The sequence below is a fragment of the Acomys minous genome (assembly GCF_964271855.1).
Source record: "Acomys minous genome assembly, chromosome: 8".
Taxonomy (NCBI): Eukaryota; Metazoa; Chordata; class Mammalia; order Rodentia; family Muridae; genus Acomys; species Acomys minous.
The window spans coordinates 74688248-74707735 of NC_140489.1; the positions used below are offsets into that span (position 1 = coordinate 74688248).

The 19488-nt window shown below is 35.6% G+C and overlaps 1 protein-coding gene across 7 annotated transcripts in view; it reads right to left on the reverse strand.

Annotated features, from left to right (window-relative positions):
• Positions 1-19488, reverse strand: part of DGKB (diacylglycerol kinase beta) — a 693335-nt gene that overhangs the window by 92457 nt on the left and 581390 nt on the right. The window lies entirely within an intron of this gene.

Consider the following 19488-nt stretch of genomic DNA (forward strand, 5'->3'; position numbering starts at 1 on the left):
AGAGCCTTCTAAACATGGCAGAACCAGTGCACATATGAACTAACAGAGACTGTGGCGGCATGCACAGGACCTGCACAGGTCTGCACCACCTGCAGTCTCACTGGGCATACAAACTACAGTCAAAAGCAGGCCCCCATGCCTAGAGGTAGTTGACCAATATAATATGAACTCAGCGGCCTCTTTGAAGGTTCTTTGTCTCATAATATTTTGTCAGGGCAATTTTTAATGTTACAGGTCCTTTGTGCACACAAACACACGCACATGCACATATACATTATATATGCATATCTATATCTATATCTATGTCTATATCTATCTATATATCACACACACTTTGGGGTTTTTATGAGATTTCTGTGTGGACAAATATGGTGTCTCTATGTCCATCTATGCTTCCTGTGCTTTTTCTTCTGTTTGTTTTCTCCTATTTTGATTTGCCCTGTTTTATTTTAATTTATTTGATTTGTTATTTTCTTTTTTTCATATGTTTTTTCTTTTTTATTAATTTATTCTTGTTACATCTCAATGGTTATCCCATCCCTTGTATTCTCCCATTCTTCCCTCCCTCCCATTTCCTCCTTATTCCCCTCCTCTATGACTGTTCCTGAGAGGGATTACCTCCCCCTGTATATGCTCATAGGATATCAAGTCTCTTCTTGGTAACCTGCTGTCCTTCCTCTGAGTGCCACCAGGTCTCCCCCTCCAGGGGACATGGTCAAAGGTGAGGCACCAGAGTATATGAGAAAGTCATATCCCACTCTCCACTCAAGTGTGGAGACTGTTCTGACCATCGGCTAAATCTGGGTAGGGGTTTAAAGTTTACTGCCTGTATTGTCCTTGGCTGGTGCCTTAGTTTGAGTGGGACCCCTTAGAATAGTGCCTATTTGTCTTTTAAGAAAAGGTAGAAAGGTTGTGAATTTGGATGGGAGCAGAGGTAGGGAGGGGAAACCAGAATATACTGTATGAAAAAAAACTATATTTCCAATTAAAGAAAAAAAAAGGAAAAAAGTGGAATTGTCTATGTCTATATATTTTCACATACACACATACACATTCACATATGTACATATACATATGTACATAGTAGTAAGCAGTTGGTAAGCAGTTAGGCCTATAAGTACACTGTGAGTTAAATACTAAGCTATTTTTTTATAACAGTCATTTTTCATTTATTTGTTTTTTTTAAGTCATAATATATTAACCTATCATTTTCCTAATTTCTTGGAAGGGTTGTAGAAAACCAATAAATCAGTGATGCATACTAACCCAATTATTTAATTTAAATTATAAGGATTTTAATATTGTTTATGTTTAATCTCCCTCTATATTTGAAGATTTGTTTTATATTATTGTATTTCTATCTAATTAGCTGGTATGCATTATGTAAATAACTATGTGACATATATCTTTCAAAGGTAGAAAAATTCACAAATTTTCTTTCTTCTTTCTTTTTTTTAGAAATAAGAATCAGTTAAAACTTTTATCCTTGCTGTGGTATTCAGGCATCCTGAAATTTAATTTCAGATATAACTGTAAAAACCTTCCTAGGAATACCTTTTCTTGATACAAATTAAATGAGCCATCATTACAACAAATAATCATTTTAAAATTAGTACAAGGTTAAAGATTTTGTCTTCTGTGTGCAGAAGGGAGGCCCGGAAATGTTGAAGTACCAAGCAGGTATTTCAGGTGATGTTCCCAAGGGTGGGTGACTAGATTGCGGTGATTGGATCTTTTGAATAGCTCACCCTGCTTAGGCTGGAGGTGAGAATATTCCTTTCACTATTGCTGCTGGCCTGAAAGTTCAAGTCAACCACAAACTGCAATATCCTGACAAAGCTTCATGCTGGGAAGGACAAATTTATGCATAGTATAGTAGTTGAGAGGCTAGAAGGAAGAGAGTTGATTTCACCAGTGAGCCACCCAGATGGGTCCAGTAGTTCTCAGAGTCCACTTAGTAACTCTGTAGTAGTATAACCCTGTATTTTTATTCTGTTATGGTAGAACTCTAATGAAATCTCTCTTGTCTTTACCTACCTACTTTTGGTGTTTCTGATCTCTCGTTAAAGATTTTCAATTATATTGCTGTCATATCTTTTATTGTATCATTTGAAAATCTAATTGAAATTAAAATACTCTCCAGTTAGATAGGGCTAAGTTTAAACTATTATGCTGGTCATAGAACTTGTACTACATGAAAAGAAGAGTCCCTGTAAAGTGTGCACAGTAGGCACACAGCTATCCCTACTGGGAAGTCAGTCACTACTCAATCCCCAAAAGTAAATACTGATTTAGTTAGTTTAGCTCATCACATTCATATAGGGGGTTCTTAGAACACACACTACAGAAACAGCTGAGATACCAGTTACTCATCCTGGATGCACTTGGTTGTTACATTTTATACTTGTTGAAATATCAAAGGAAAACCTTCTTTAAAAATTGCCAGGCTTTGTCTTACATTTACGTGTAAACTTAACGTTTTAAGAAAGTATTAATTACTGCTTTATTTTTATTTTTCAAGAGAATATTGAGTGCCTAAAGCAAAGACTTTATCCCCCCCCCCCAAATATGATTTTGTGTCACTAACAAAACATCTTCCAAGGGGAGAGGAATGCCAAGTCCCACTGCTTAACTCTAGCTGCCTTTGCTGTGTGCTTCATCTCATTCAGTTTGCATCGGTGCTTTGCTTGCATCTGTTTATATCCTTGTCTATTATTCATCTACAGGATAACTGCTCAGCAGCCATTACTTCCTTTCATATCTTTTCTGCATCTTTTGTTTCCATAGGTTGTTTCGGCAATAAAAGCAAGAGAAGGGTGCAGAGCTTTAAAAAAAATGCAGTAAGAACATCATGTTTCTACATTTCTATGAACATTATCGTTTTTTTCAAAAGGTTTTAAAAATGCTAACATGCATCCAGGAAAGTTTGAAGCTCGTAGGTATAATGCTTTTGAAACTTTGGGTGAATGGAATCAAAGCTGTGTTTTCTGGAACAGCTCACTACTATTGAGTCTTTATGTGGCAAATTGCCTTGTGCAGTTTTCTGTTTGCTGCACATTTTAATACCAGAATTTCAAGTGACACAGTCATAGTGATTCCTCACCTTGATAAAGCACTTCACAATTTTATCATGCTTGCTCATTCATTATGTCTTCTCATCTTTCAGAGTAGGTAATTAGAATTTTCATTTCAAGTTTTCACACACAAAAAAGAGAAAGTAGATTAAATGATATGCAAGGTCAAAAGGTCAATGAATCTCTGATCCTAATGCCACATTTATTTCATAAGTATATCAAGACTGTGTGTGCCAGGATAAATCTCACAAAATAAAGCTGGACTAGACTTTGTGCAGGCCAAGGAGGTAAGATATATTTGGGGAAGGGTAGATCACATGAGTATAACTTGGTATATTATTTCAAGTCAGCTTTGTGTCTCAAACCCAATAAAGCAATGTTGATAATTAAACTCCAGTATCCTAGCACAAAAACCTTCTATATATCAAGAGGTTCCTGCTTTATATGAAGCCCTTTGTATCTCCCAAGTTGTCAGTATCTAGGAGTCCTCACATTGTGTTTTTGCTTAAGTGTCTAATGCAACATGCTAGATTATGTCCAATATCCTTTCAAATTTATCTTTAGCAAGCCAATTGAAGGTATGTAAAGCCAATTAAAATAATCAAAATTAAGACATATGTATCCTCTTATGAATTCAGATTATATTTTTGGTTTCCTTGTAAACCTTCAAATATCTAAAGTAATTGTTACTTTCTTTTTTCAGATGGTTGTAAACTTGTTCAGTAAGCCTTTTAACTATGAAAAACACAAAGATCCACACAAAAGCAACTCCAGTGTCCTTTCTTCAAATTCAGTGTTTTGTAATATCAAAATGCAAAATGAATTAAAATTTAATAATTCAATTAGAATAACAAATGTCACAAAGCCCATATTTTAGTATATATCATGATTAAGTTTACATTGTTGCACATATCATAAATAGGTAGAGATATCTATATGATTAATATTAAATATTCATTGGTTTTGGTATGCCTAAAAGATTTCTGAGATGTAGAGTATCAATAATTATTTTATTAATGGACAAAGACCTCCCACAAACCATATGAAATAGAATCTATCTTTCAAAATAATGCTGAATCAGAATCATGGGAGTGGTTCTATTCCTATAGGTACCCTGTTATAAATATTACGGGTTTGTAATACAGTTGTCAAAGAAACTAATAATTTTTTTTTTATGCTCTGGGGAGTTTTTTCCTCCTGTTGGGTTGCTTTGCCCCACTTCAGTATCAAATATTTTGCTTCATCTTATTATGTTTTATTTTGTTACGTTTAGTTGTTATTTCCTAGAAGTCTGTTCTTTTCTAAAAAGAGACAGAAAGTTCTCAGATCCAGAGTGGAGGGGAGATGGAGAGAAACAGGGAGGACCTGATCGAGGGAAAATTATAATAAGGATATATTGTATGAGGAAAGAATCTTTTCAATAAAAAATCAGAACTTAAAGATAATTTCTTAAAGATATGCATCTTACCAAGTTACCAATTATAGCCTTATGTCAGAGAACATTTTAGCTGTTTCTGTGGGTATATGTCCATTCTATATTTTTCCTTTACAGTTACATACCTCAAATGATACTTGCTCCCTGACTAGAAATCATGTTCACCAAATAACTTTTATTACTATGCTTTTCTGATAATTTCTTACCAACCTTCTGATCTACAAAACACACAATTTCCCCATACCTGGGTCCCATGTAGAATTTTCTGAGTTAACTATGCAGTGCTGGTACAAAAAAAAAAATCGAGAGGGTTAATAAAGCCATGGGCCTTGATCAAAGCAATTAAGAAATGTTAATATTAAACAATTGTACAATTAATCTTTGTGCATGCACGTGTGTTAGTATGTGGGTAGTGAATAAAAGTGTATGTGCATGGAGTGTGGAGGCCGGGGGCAAATTCAGGCATCATGCTTCAGGTACCATATACCACTTTTAAAATTTTTTATTTGTTCTCTTTACATCTCCATAATAGCCCCTCCCTTGTTGTTTCCTGATCTTACCCTTCCTCTCTCCTCCCTTCTCCCTCTCCTCCCAGGTCCTCAGAAAGGGGAGCAGTTCTCTCTCTGTCTTGGAGCTCCAAGTAGACTATGCTGGATGGCCAGTGAGCACAAGGACTTATCTGTCTTTCTTTGTTCCCCAGTGCTAGGATGACAAGCCCAAGCCATTTCACCGAGCTTTCTTTTGTCTTGGGTTTTGAGTATCTAACTAGGGTTCTAAATGATCTATTGCTCCAAATCGAAATGCATGATTATTTTGAAAGCTATTATTGAAATTGCTAAACTGACATTAAATGGTAAATAGTAAAATTATTTGGCTTTGGCCCTGCTATCCTGGCTTCCTCAAATCTGAATTACAGTTTCCTTATTAGAGTTGTGGCTGTCACTGGGGTGTATGGTGATTCCTACAGAGAGAAACAAGTTGCCTTCTCCTTTCAAGTTCCTTAATATGAAATATTTGGAAGAGCTCATTACCCATGGTGCCCTTCCCCAGAAAAAAAGACATTCAGCAAAAGTCACAAACCTCTGCCACTTGCATTTCTTATTTACTAATAGTAGTTAAGAGAGAAGAAACAACTGGCTACAAAAGCCAACTTCCATCCTCTGATATCTTACTCTTTAATGCCCTTTCATTAACATAATAAGCAAGAGACAGCAAAGGTTAGTCAGATTAATGCTTTCATAGTCAGCTTTAGAGGTCTTTGAAAATTTTAATATGTACCCCTTAATGAATCTGTCGAAACTGAGAGCCACACATCCAGAACATTTTACAGAGGGGTTCTCCACCTTTTTCTCCACATTTTTATTATGATTTATTCATATTACGTCATGACCATTGATCATTATCCCCTCACTTGTATCTTCCCTTTCCCACCCTCCCTCTTGCTTCCACCCTATTCCCCTTCCCTAGACCTCTGACAAGGGAGGCCCTCCTCCACCAGCATCTGAGTACAACCGATCAGGTCTTAACTGGATAGCCTGCATCCCCTTCCTCTGTGTGCCCTGACAAGGGGAAGTGACCAAATCATGGGCACCAGAGTTCACATCGGAGGTATGGTTCTCCAGTTTTTAAGAACAGTTGTGGCATAGACACAATCTAACTGCCCATTGTGCTCTGTGATCTTATCTGGCTCTTAATTATAGATGCCCTCTAGTGCTTAGAAGTTCAAGTATTGTCCAGAAGTATACAGTAAGTCACAAATTCTGACCTAGGCTTAGCCTTTATCAACATTAATTAAATGCATGGAGCTTTTTTTTTTTTTAGCCTCCTTCTACGAGTATTCCAAAAAGCAAGGGTTCATTATCATCATTACTACAAATTATAGTAAGAATTTGTATATGATATACAGTATCAATATTTTCCACATAAAAGCCACTATTAGCACAATTCTTTGTGCTTTAAACATTATTTCCCCATCTAATATAAAAAAAGAAGTCTTACGTGTATATGCCACTTGAGTGCAGTACTCTCAGAGGCTAGAAGAGGGCATTAGATCCTATCAAGCTAAATGGAAAAGCACTGTGAGACACCACATGTTGAGGCTGAGAGTTAAGCTCTGAATCCCTGCCAGAGTTTCAAGTACTCTTTCCTGCTAAGCCAGCTGCCCAGCCCCTTCCTGAATACTGTTACCTCTCATTTCCCCATGTTTAGCCACAATTCTATGAATGTTATTGAAATTCTGAGCTGCTTTGACCATATGAAGAAGGATTCGACATAAATGAAATTATATATGCAAATATGTTCCTGAACTCAAATCATAGAGCTTTGTATGAAAAGGACACATATATATCAGTTTATTATACTTATGTGTCATAGAACTCTCCACATACAAGGTGACTTTAAAAGTAGCTCGTGAGAACAGGAAATATCATAAGTCAGAAAGTAATTCCTTTTTAATCAAATTAAAAATTTCTTGTTAGAAGGGACTTTTCATGAAGACAGGAAAAGAATTAAAACAAGCAAGTAAAATGCATTTGCTTGAACTCACAGGAACGTATGAATATGCCAACAAAACACATACAAAAACCCAATTGCAGACAGGACAAAAGCATTAGAGATAAAACATGCAATATGCAATGGAAGATATTGAGAAACACCATCTTAAAAATATATTTAAAATGGTTACAAGTTAGTTTAATAAAAGGAAACACATTACAGTGAATTAGTTTTAGGTGCAACTGATACAGGATGACCTGCAGTGATTTAACTACATCATCACATCTGCATAAAGAGACCCATACGGGGCAAATGAGCATCATTTGGTTCCTATTTGCTAGACAGATGATGTCTTATGAGGGGAAAGCCTTTAGAGTTTCTTCCGATTCCCTCAAACCCTGACCTGCCTTCAGGGTGGCAATTTGTTCCCGCAGCAGCCAGTCTCTGGTGGTTCCCATCATTGATCAAACAGTGGAGCATGACTCTTTGTGGATAAATCACTTAGAAAGAAAGGCCTCACAGGGCAAGGGAGCAGGAGGGCACCTGTCCTTACATTGTCCTGAAGGTAACCTCAAGTGTGACTTTCTGCTAGGTGAGAGGTAATTCTCTGTCTACTGAGGCTTAGCGTACGTCGTCATTCACACAAAAGGGCACATATCTTGACTGGTTTCTGTGCTTGAGAATTGGATCACTGTCTGAGAAGGAGCAGAGAGCTGGGAGAGTAGGTTCTGTTGTGAGAATCTAGGTCAGATTTCATCCAGCAACTGCCACCCAGGCCCTTCAAAGCAATCTCTTACATTGTGGAAATACTTTGAGCAAAAGCTGATGGTTGTTCATAAATTATATTGCAACCAGAGGGAGAAAAAGTTATTCTATCCCTTTTTTGACTCCATCTTTTCATAAGGTAAGTCATAAAATTTAATTGGTGACCCCAGAGCAGGGTCATAGTTCTTAAATTCAACTCTTTCCTTCCTAACCTCCAAGTCAATAATAATAACTGAAGATGATGTTAGTGCCTCTAAATTCAATAGAAATGTCAGCGGCAGTTAATATATATGAGCTGCAGCAAAGTATATGAAAGCTTAAAAAAAAAAAAAAGAAGTGCACAGAGCCTTTGTGGGTTTCCTTGAAATGCTGTAAATGTTTGGGATTAGGACTTTATGTAAAGAGTAAGCGTATGCACAGCAGTTAGGAGAGGTGAGAAAATGAAAATTGGAGATGGACAGGATGTGGAAGAGAGAATAATCTTTTAGAGAGAGGTTCTAGAAATTGAATGTAAATAAGTTAGAAATAATTTATGGGCAATTTCACCTAGAACGACATTAGATGCTTTACTTTTTCAGAGTTTTAGAGGTAGGAAAAGAAAAAAAAATAATGAAGAGATTTTTTTTAGTGAATTTTTTCTTATTGCTTTGAGGTTGTATAAATGTTGCCAGAATTGTGCCCAGTGGCTGCTAAACTAATGGGAAGGGAGTTGACACTAAAGAGCTATGTACCCAGGACATTCAACTCTAAAGCTAAAGTGAGTGAAACAAAACTTGCACGTCTCATGTTCTTTAAGGGGACAAGTAAGTATGGGACAGAACTGTTGGTGAGGAACAAGGTAGCCAGAAGTATTCTAGAATTCCCAGAAACAGATGGGCAGTCAAGCACTAGCTTTGGTATTTCATTTGGATTTTACAGTTTTGAGATTTTAATACTATATTTACATAATTTCTACTCCCTCTGCCCCTTCAAATCCCTTTGTGCCTCTTCACTCCCTCTTAACTTCATAATCTCTTCTTCTTTAATTATTATTAGAAACATATATAATTACACACACACACACATACACACATACACACACACATTTAGGGTTGGCCACTTCAGACTGGATAAGCTATCATGGGGCTTGTTCCTTGAGAAAACTAATTCTTGCTCTCTCATCAGCTATTGATAATTTGTAGCTCTTCAGTTATGGATGGAGCCTTCTAAATGTCCCAATCCACATTGACATGTCCACTGGTGTAGTCTTGATGCAAGCCTTGTTTAAGAAATCATATTTTTGAGATTTTCATGGGAACAGCTGTCTCCCCATGTTGATGAGACACTATCTCACAACAAACACTGTTGTCATCTGGCTCTCACAACCATTCTGTCTTCTCTTTCACAAGTTCTCTGAGCCTTAGGTGGAGGAGCTGCATTGTGGACATATCATATGAAGTTGGACACCCACTGGTCACCTATTTTTTGCATTTGGACTGGTTGTGGATCTCTGTAATAGTCCTATGTGCTGCAAAGGAACCTCTTTGTTGTTGAGAGGTAAGAGCTGCATTTATCTCTGAGTATAGGATAAATATTTAGGATGATGTTGGGAATTACACTGATTTAGCAGAATGGCACTAGAAGGTGCTCCCCTAGGGTCTATAACCTATCCAACTATAGTTGGTTGGCTAGCTTTATGGGATCAGGCATAAATTCCCTCCTATTGATCTGGCTTAGTTGAGTTCAACTAGAAAACTACTGTTTACCACCAAGTTAAGAGTATCACATTATTGCAATGGATATATCTGGTTGGGATGGTCATTGTTATTTGTAGGCGTTATACCATATACGACTGTTGGTTGTTTTCCTTCTTGGAAGGTCCAATTGTACCTTCTGGTACTGTAAGAACTAGTTGTCAGTGAGGAGTATTCTAGGTCATCCCAGCTCAATTTTAAGAAGTTCAATGTTTCAAGTTGTGGTTTCTTCAGTCACAAGGTCTACAAACTTGATTAACCCTGGCGCCTCTGAAGCTTACTATTATTCCCCTAGAGAAACATAATAATAAAATGACTCCTTAAAACATATTGTTATACCTACAGACCAAATATATCAGTCAACCCTTGTCAGAGAAGCTTCTCATAGCATATAGCAAATTAACACAGAAATCCACAAGTGAAAAAGTTTTAAAGTCAAAGGGAGTTTGGAATGTTAAGTGCTAAAAGGAGATATCTATATGACACTCTTTCTCTCAAGGCTCAGGAATCTAGGACTGTTTCTAGACACAGCAGAATAGATGTTAATTTCAACTTACAGAGTAGTGACAGTATGCTCAAAACATGAAAACATAATAAAAACTATATCCCATCACAGAGAAGGGGAGGTAGGCATGGAATCATGAAGGCCCACTTCTAGACAAGGAGCTATTGGAATTCAATTTCTGTTGGATAAAAAAGTCAGTTTTCTTGGTATATTAGCTACACTCCAAGGTAGGCTTCATGACCAATCTAGACAGTAGTTTGAGAGAGGGAGTGGGAAAGAAGAAGAAGAACAAGAACAAGAAGAAGGAGGAGGAGGAGAAGAAGACGGTGGAGGAGGAGGAGGAAGAGGAGGAGGAGGAGGAAAGGGGAAAGGGAGAGAGAGGGGGAGGGAAGGGGAGGGAGAGAGGAGGAGGAGAAATAGGTAAGGAGTGTGGAGATGAATCTTAGAAATATAAGGAGGGAATGAGCATGATAAAAATACACTGTAAATTTTCAAATCTCTCTCATATATATATGTTGCATATAAATATCACATCACATAGACTGGTAATACTTCATCAAGAGTTATAGTGCATCAGTCTCAAGTATGAAAAACCTTCCTTCAAGTTGTTGGTTAGTCCTGGAGAGCGCTTGAACAATATAATCTATTGCCAATATCCTTTGTGGCCTCCAACACGTTAAATTTCAATAAGAGTGACTAATTCACATAACTCATTGTTCTAAACATTGAGAACTCTGCTACATTCACTTAAGACAATTCTTACCATAGGGGTACAGTCCTATTAGATAAAGCTTTAATGTTTGTGGGTGGGTGTGTTAAATGACCCTCTACCAGGTGTCACATATCAGATATTCTACACATAAAATATTTACATTATTGTTCACAATAGTAATAAAATTATAGTAATGAAGTAGCAATGAAAATAACCTTATGATTATGGATCACCACAGCAGGAGGAACTATACTAAAGGGACAAAGCATTAGGCAGGCTGAGAACCACTGCTCTAAAGCATGTGTGTTCAGGAATGGCTTTTGAACCATTAGCTAAACACAGTGCATTTCAAACACTTCATCAGTGGTAAAATATTCCACTCAACTTATTTTTATCTGATAAATGAAGCATTTTCTCTTAATACTATTGTTAGTTCCTAGTAAGTCTAAGAACTTAATTCTTGCCTCTGCACTAAATTAAATAAGTCCACTAACTGTCAAATCTTCACTGAAGTGATTATCATCTGCATTTGGTGACATACACCTGTGATTCCAACTGCCATGAGGCCAAGGTAAGAAGTGCTGCATTTCAAAACAGCATGGACAACATAGCAAAGCCACTTAAAACAAAACAAAACAGAAGATTTCCATTCTAGCTGAGTTTTTTACTTTATGTGTAATCTTGACAATTACTTTATGTTGTATGTGTAAAGTCAATGCCTTTCATGGTGAATGGTCCTAAAGCGCTGGAATTTCACCCAGCTGATAAATAGAGCCCAAATAGCATGGACATTAATGTACCTATGTGAGCCCATCTTTTTAACCATTCAGGCAATCTCTAGGACTATGTTGAAAATGCCTAAATCCATCTCCTGGGTTGAGAATGTTGTAATTTACTGGCCACCCATCATGCAACAAGTTACAAAAAACAAATTAGATAAAGTTTTGATTTTTTCTTTCATTGATAAGACACTCAAGATAACTTAGAAGACATGGTTCAAAAATTAATCCTTTAAGGTTCCCACTCACAGTGCTTACTGAGGTACAACTGGAGTATAAAAATTGCATGTAATTAAGTTGCACTGCATGATGTTTTACCTGGTATATGTGTGTTTTTGTATGAATATATATTACAAGATGATCACAGTCTAGTCAATTACATGTCATTTCTCATAGTATCGTCTTTGTATATAATATGAATTTCAAATCTGTGACATTGTTCTGTAAATTGTAATTTAGTCTGCAATGCCTGGATCCCACCATACTTTTCAGAACTCTCTCATTCTGAATCTGAATCACTGTGCTGTTAGATTAAAATTCCACCCTTTCCCCATTGCCTAGCCACTGGCCTGAACCTTTCTAGTTTCTAATTTTAGATATTAGATCATTCTGAGTGCCACAAACAAACAAGATCCAGCATCATTTTTTAATGATTGGCTTATTCACTTAGTATACATCATCCAAATTCATGCTCACTGTCACACATGACACAGTTTTCTTTCTTTTATTATTCATTCCCCTTTTAAAAAATGATATATTTGTTTTCTTTTTTAGGGTTTTGGAGATAGTTTGAGTACCAACCTTTTCTCTCTGTCAAATTTAACTGTCTTCTTACTCTTAGAGTGATTTTCTATGTAGTCTCTTATGTTGTGTTTTATTTGTTGTTAGCATACTTATGCTTTCAATAACTCCACTTAGCTTTTCTCAGATGGCTGACCATGTGGTAATCTTTGCTTCAATTTGTATTGTCAAGTCCTTATCCTTCCTTCTTAAAAAAAAAAAAAACATTGCTAGTTGCTACACTTTTGACTGGAAGATCTCCCCTTCATCACCTTTAATGTATTATCTTTTTCCACCAAAAAAGTTTCTGTTGAGAAATCTTTGGATAGTGTTTGGTGATAGTTGAGCCTGAAATTACTTTTCTTTTGTTGCTTTTAAGGTTCTCATAATTGACTTGTTTATAAAGTGACTCGGTGCAGTCTTCTTTTTCTTTTAATGTGTAGTTTATTTGGGGATTTAGGAGTTTCATGGATACCATTTCAAAGTTTTCTGTCATTGTGTTAAACAAACTTTTTGGTTCTTTTTCTTGCTATATTCCTTCATTAAATTTTCTACTGTTTTTGTTTTGTATGATGTTGTTCTACACACCTTACAGGTTTTTATTCTCATTGTTTTATTGTTTCTTTCTCTTACAAATTATCTTTCTTTGAAATCAACGAATTTTCTTATTGGTGAAGCTTTCTGTTGAACTCTAGCTCACTTAGTTTCTTGAAGACTTGAGAGCTGAGAAGATGGCTCAGCAATTATGAGCACTGGTTGCCATTTTAAGGGACTGAGGCTAGATTCCAGGAATCTATACAGTCACTCTCAACCATATGTAACTCCAGTACTTGGTGACCTGACACTTGCTTCTGCCTTCTTGGGAAATGGTACACGAGGGAAACATTCACATATAAATATATTAAAATTTAAACATTTTAAAATTGAATATTTAACTTTTTTCAGGTGGCCAATGGGTGTTGGTTCCCTTAGGACTAGTACTTTCCTATTTTGTTATTATGACTGTATTACATTTTCTTTATATGTTGTGATAGTTGAAGTCTTGCTTGTTGTCCTAACATTTGAAGGCAACATATCTCATCTTCTTTATAGACCTGTTGGCAGCTATTATTCCCCTTACATTAAGCCACTCAGAGATTTTGAATAAACCAACTGGTTAGCAAAGTTAGTGCCAAATTTGGCACTCAATAGAATTACCTGTTGCCTTCTGTGGGTGAGTGAATAGCTTGTTACCATATGCATAGTAGTCTACCAGGCAGTTGGGTCCACAGAAGCAACCAAGACCATAATAATGATAGCATTTATCCTAGAGTCTGGGTCTGTGGGATCATCTAATCCCAGAGCAAGCACATGGCTTGGGTTCTTCAGTGCTATCTTAGGATGTAGATGTTTGTCAGGAAGCCTGAGCCACAGTTAGCTGGATTAGATTTTCTAGGGTCCATCAGAAATTTTGTACTCCTTATATTTTCTCTTGTATCTAGAGATTACATCATCTTGCTGAACCTACTCAAAGAGTCTCCCAATTTTTCTGTATGCATCTCCACTTGTTTGTAGTATTACCACTGTTGTCTAAGATTTCCTCAAGACACCTATTGACTAATATTATTAAATGATTACAAACACCTGAAATACCATTTCCTATCTGTCCACTCATATATCTTAATCTGAAATCCCTCTGGCATTCAACTGCCCCCTTTTCTTCCTACATGTTGCATGGAATTATATTTTTGAATATTGTGATAATTGAAAATTTAAATAGCTTAGTTAAGATGTGTTCTGCTTGGATATTGAAAAGTCTTCCTCATCATTTGTTATCCTCTTGAAGTATGGATCTATTCTGTGGATGTCATTTAACTATAATATTCATGACTCAGCTTCTTTCAGTATTTTTTTTTCTTACTTTTTTTCCCTTTCCAATTGCACAAGGAAAAAGAAGCACTTGAGTCCATTAGTCATCTATTGAAATGGAGCACCTCTACCGAGCCTCATCCTTTTATTATATACATCTTTGGCTATTAATCTTCCAAATACATTGTATAAAACTGTGTACCTTTGATTTAAACACCAAATATGGTCAGAATCAGTTATGAACAGATTAATAGGATCATGTTAAAATAAATTATAGCTTATGTTCCAAGGCTGAAATCTGGTTGTCTAGTTTGTGAAGGATAAAGCGAAAGATTTTGAGTTATTTATGTCTCTTGTCATTGTTAAACAATTGGCTAACATTGATAACTAGAATCAAGACTATGTAGACATTTTGTTTCTATAAACTCATGAGGATAAAAGAGTAGGGAAAATAGAGATCCAACTATGTATGAAAACTCAGTGTCCAGAGGGAACACATAACTTTTCTGAGGTTGTAGAACTGGTAAGAGGAAGAATATAGATTTGAGTTGAAGATATGATGATGTGATCCCAAATTTATTTCAAATTGTTTTAAAGGGTCTTTCTCTGCTTTCCATACAACTTCATTAAAGGTAGATAGCTATTTTTCATGTTTAAAATTGCAATAAAAATGGCCAGAGTTAGTCTCTTTAAAAACTCAGTCATGTTATGTGAACATGTTTTTCTTGTAATCCAAAGTATGGGTATGGGTGTACTTCAGTTGATTTATCACCATTAATTATGATTGTCTTGTGTAGTCATAGGGGTATGATCTTTGCCAGCTGCAGATAGTTCAATTCTGGGGACTCTGGAGAGGGAATAAATACCAGAGCCCAGAGAAGAATAGGGGCACTCCAAAGAAGAAGAAAGCAGTTGCTGCTCTTCCTTGTTGCTCCTAGTTGCTGTTGTTGCAGTCTGGCTAGGAAAAGAAGTTGGAGGTACCCTGATTAAGAAGATTAGGCTTGCCCCTAGGAATTTGCTGCCCCCATTGAGCAGGGAGTAGTCTAGAGAGTTCTATGTCCTCTTTCCCTTCTAACCTTCTTTCTCCTCTACCTAGTATTGAGGGCTTGGAAGGGATTAGGTCCGAAAAGGTTTGGAAGGGAAGTAGAGGTATAAGAGCCAAATAAAATAAGCCACTACATAGTGCCAATAGGTCAGGGAATGTGGAATCAGATTTGAATTTCAATTACAACACAAAATATACTATTTTGATTACTCAGAAAATGAATCCCATTTTACCCATAAGTGTGTTTAAAATCACACATCCTCTATTTTAAATTGTCATAGCAGTACACTGGAAAGTACAGCTCTATGTCTGAGCAACACCAACATATACTGGAGATTTTAGTTCTCATTTTGTGTTGTCCTAAATGATTAAAAAGTCTCTTATGCATCCAAAACTATCCCTCTCTTTGTTTTTCCAATTTCGCCTCCAGAGCACTTATGACAATGTGGGATCTGATTTATTTCCAAAGCAAGAAAAATAAAGACAGGGGCTGACTGAGGTATCATTTTTACTTATAACTGTCATACTCTTTTGACTAATATCTCAAAGAGTATTTTTACTGTGGGTATTATAAAATAACAATGATTTCCCCAGAGAGAACGATATCATGTGATATCACTGGACTTAACACTTATTCTTGCTAGGTCATCCACCACATGATGAAGTAAATCCTACATTTGGTTCAGTAAAATAACAATAAAAATACAGTTTTTAGGTAAAGAATAAACTATGGAAGAAAAGAGGGTTCTGACAGAAAAGATAGATACAAAGATAACATAAGATTTGGTAACAAATGCAATTAATTTAGCTTTCTTTTAATGTTGCCTATCCTGTAATTATTTATAAGCAACCAACTTCAAAGGATAGATACAACTTGCAAACAAAATTTAAAGCATTCCCATTTTAAGACTTGGCAAAAGTAAAATAATTTAATTAGAGGCATCTTAATGATTAAAACATTTTAATATTAATCACCCTCCTATTGCTACTACACATAATGCAATCAGCAAAGTCAATACAGTATACTCTTATGGTGATAAAGACCATGACACTGAATTCAATTAACAATATTTCTCTCTCCTTGAAGCAGCTCCCTTGGCCCCTAATTAAGTAGGAAGAAAGATAAAAGAACAAAGATTTCTTGAGATCTTCACAGAAAACTGTAAAATAGGATGTGTATGTGGAGATTACTTGGTATTGCTTACTCTGTAGCAAACATGAGAATTGATCAACAGAAAAATAATGTCCTTGCCAAGATATTCACACACCTAGAATGTAGTGTGGGTGCCCACCCTATGCTTCTTTTTATTGACTCTTATGTCCCATCAAGGATAACACTGACTTTCTATTCTTCAGCTCTCTTTCCTTGACTTTTCTGAAGTTTTTTTTTGACAGCTCTGTAGTTTTATCTCCTTTTGATAATATTTTCATAGCTTTCCTCACTCATTAATTATTCAAAGTCTTGGCACAGGTTTATCCATTTTGTTTTCTTAGAAGATTTATTTATTTACTTACTTTTTACGTACTTACTTATTATTTTAGAGAGCAGGAGCACACATGCTAAGGCATACATGCATAAATGTCACACAGGAGTTATGAGAGTAGATTCTCTTCTACCATGTAGGTTCTGGAGTAAGGTTCTGAGCTCATCAGCTTCTGACTTTTTTATTTCTGGAATTACTACTTTTAACTATTGTTTTGTTTTTGTTTTTATTTTCTGTTACGTTTATATTCCTTCTTTTCTAGGGCCTTGGTTACATTTTAAAGTCATTTTCAGGATTTTTTCTTTCTTAATATTTATATATTTTTCTTCTAAGCACCATGATATGCTTTTTTTTGTATGGAATGAATTATATTTAGTTCCATTATAATAATCCATTTTTGATGTTTTAAGATTTCTAAAGCACATTGATAATTTAGCAGTATTGGAATATAAGTGGAAGAATGAAATCACCTGCTGTATTCTTCAAAACCCTGGTTATTTTGTTGACAGTGGATGAAAATGAATGAGGGTGTTGGGTGACAAGTTGAAGTTGTTGTATAGTGAAAGGAGAGGGTGCCTTTATTAGATGACTGATATCAAAGACAAAGAACAAATATATTTAAAACATGCGCTATGGGCAAAGCAAGTAGTAGCTTCATGATAGAAAATTAGTAAAACCTTGAAGGCATATTAAGCTTGGTTTGTGAGTATATAACTTTGCACTTCCTTTTCTGTATATATCTTTTCTAAATAAATAATGAGAATTATTCATAATAGGCCTAGGGTTTCAACTACCTAAACTCTTAATATCACTTGTTATTTTTACCTTAAACTAAACATAGATAAAATATTTTATTAGCCTGGCATAATGTAACCTGATCTTCTACACATTAAATAAACAAATAATAATTTAGAAAATTATGCAGAATCAAATTTGCATCTGGGTTTCAACACAGATATACAGTAGATAACAGGCTCTGTGTTTAAAGCAGTGTCAACATAAAAGGGCTGAACTTACTCTTTATTGGTAAGTGTTTCTGAATGGGATAACTTAATGATGAGTGGTAGACATTAACATAGAAATGGACATTAACACACAAATAAATATTAATACACCAAAGAGTAACAGGATTTCTTTTGTGTTATGTAAATACTATTTGACACCCACTGCTTCAAAATCCAGAAATATTTATAATATCACTTATCTAGAATTTTAATATACAACCAATACACAAAGACTTTCCATGTTAAATGTGGGGCGTGATTATACTTGGAAAAGGAATTCTGAAAAATACTACTGGTTATTCTTCTTAAGATGTTGTGGAATGTTTAGAGTAAGCTTTATTAAATAGTCTGGATTAAGTGTAATTTAAGATTTGTTAATGGAGGAGTTACTGAGATTAACTTTCAAAGACAACTGATAATATTTAAAGATGGCTGAAGTTAGGAGGACATGTAACAGGACTCTCTCTCTGCCACTTGCTCTGTAGCTTTCCTGCATAATTCAAGAACATTTAATCAGTTCAAACGTGCCTGAATGGAAGAGAACAAACATTGCTCGGGGGTGACAGGGATGGAAGAGACATCCCTGCAGAAGGCAAATGCAGCTGTGGTTCTCCAATGGCAGCAAGTGTTATGGAAATACATGTAGGCACAATGGGATCGATGTACCGCAGGAACTTGGTCTTTGGTACTAAAAGGAATAGTTTTCACAGCGCCTTAGATTTTCCCATGTTATAAAATGGAACGATGAACACATAAAGGAAGTTAAAAAAGAAAAAGAAGGAGAAAAAAGAAGAGCGCATAGCCTTAAGGTAAGTGTGCTGTTTCTAGTAGAGCCACCTGTCCCCCCTCACAGAAGCCACCAGCAGACAGGAGTAAGCTTAGCAAAACCAACAGCCTTCACACTATTAGTGGGAGACAGTTATTTTAAGCCCAGAAAGTTTTGATTTTCTTTTTACTCTGAGTTAAGTGGTGCACTAATTTATAATATAGAATTTGGATTCATTTCTTTTGGTAAAATTCACTCAACAGTCTTATAGCAGCTATTTTATAATCTATATATTTTAAAACCCTGTCTCACTCTCTGCTTCACAAGGATTAAAAAAATAAAAACCTCTGAGCATCCATTTATCTCTTCCCTGCTGGAGTAAGCACAGGTTCGTAAAGGAATGTGCTCTGTCCTACCTAGTGAAAATTTTCACAAATGCAGACATTAGATAACCTATATGAGTAAAGTGCAATTGTGTGCAGTAATCATTTATTTTTTAGGACTTTGTTTTGTGTATTTATCAAGGATTGTTTCTAAACTGCTGTTTTGGCACCAGAACAAGATCTGTTAATTTCAATTAATTTCTAAGTGCTTAATCAAAATATGGTTAATTTCTTATCCAGAAGAGACCAAGTAGCTAAAATATCCATTGTTTCTGTGCATGCCTATAATTATGGTGCATACAAGATCCTTAGCAGACAGATTTGTGGTTCTTTTTTTCTAGTAAGTAGTACAAGTTTCTGCTATTTGCACTGAAAAACTCAAAATTGCACAAATGTTTTATTGTTTGCTTCCATTTCCCTTTTTGTATTTGATCCTATATTAAATGGTATTTCTTAATTTTGTAATCACTTTTTACATTAAAAATAAGCATATTTCAAATTGTTGAGCACTTTCATATTAAGTTTGTAATTACATGTGTCCTCCTGATTTTGAAACATGATTGCACATTATAAGCATTTAAATACATACATGGAAACACACAAGCCGACACATACGCACTTGAATTTGCTTAGGAAAGAAATCTATCAAAATAAATAATTCATGTTGAGATGGACTGAAATC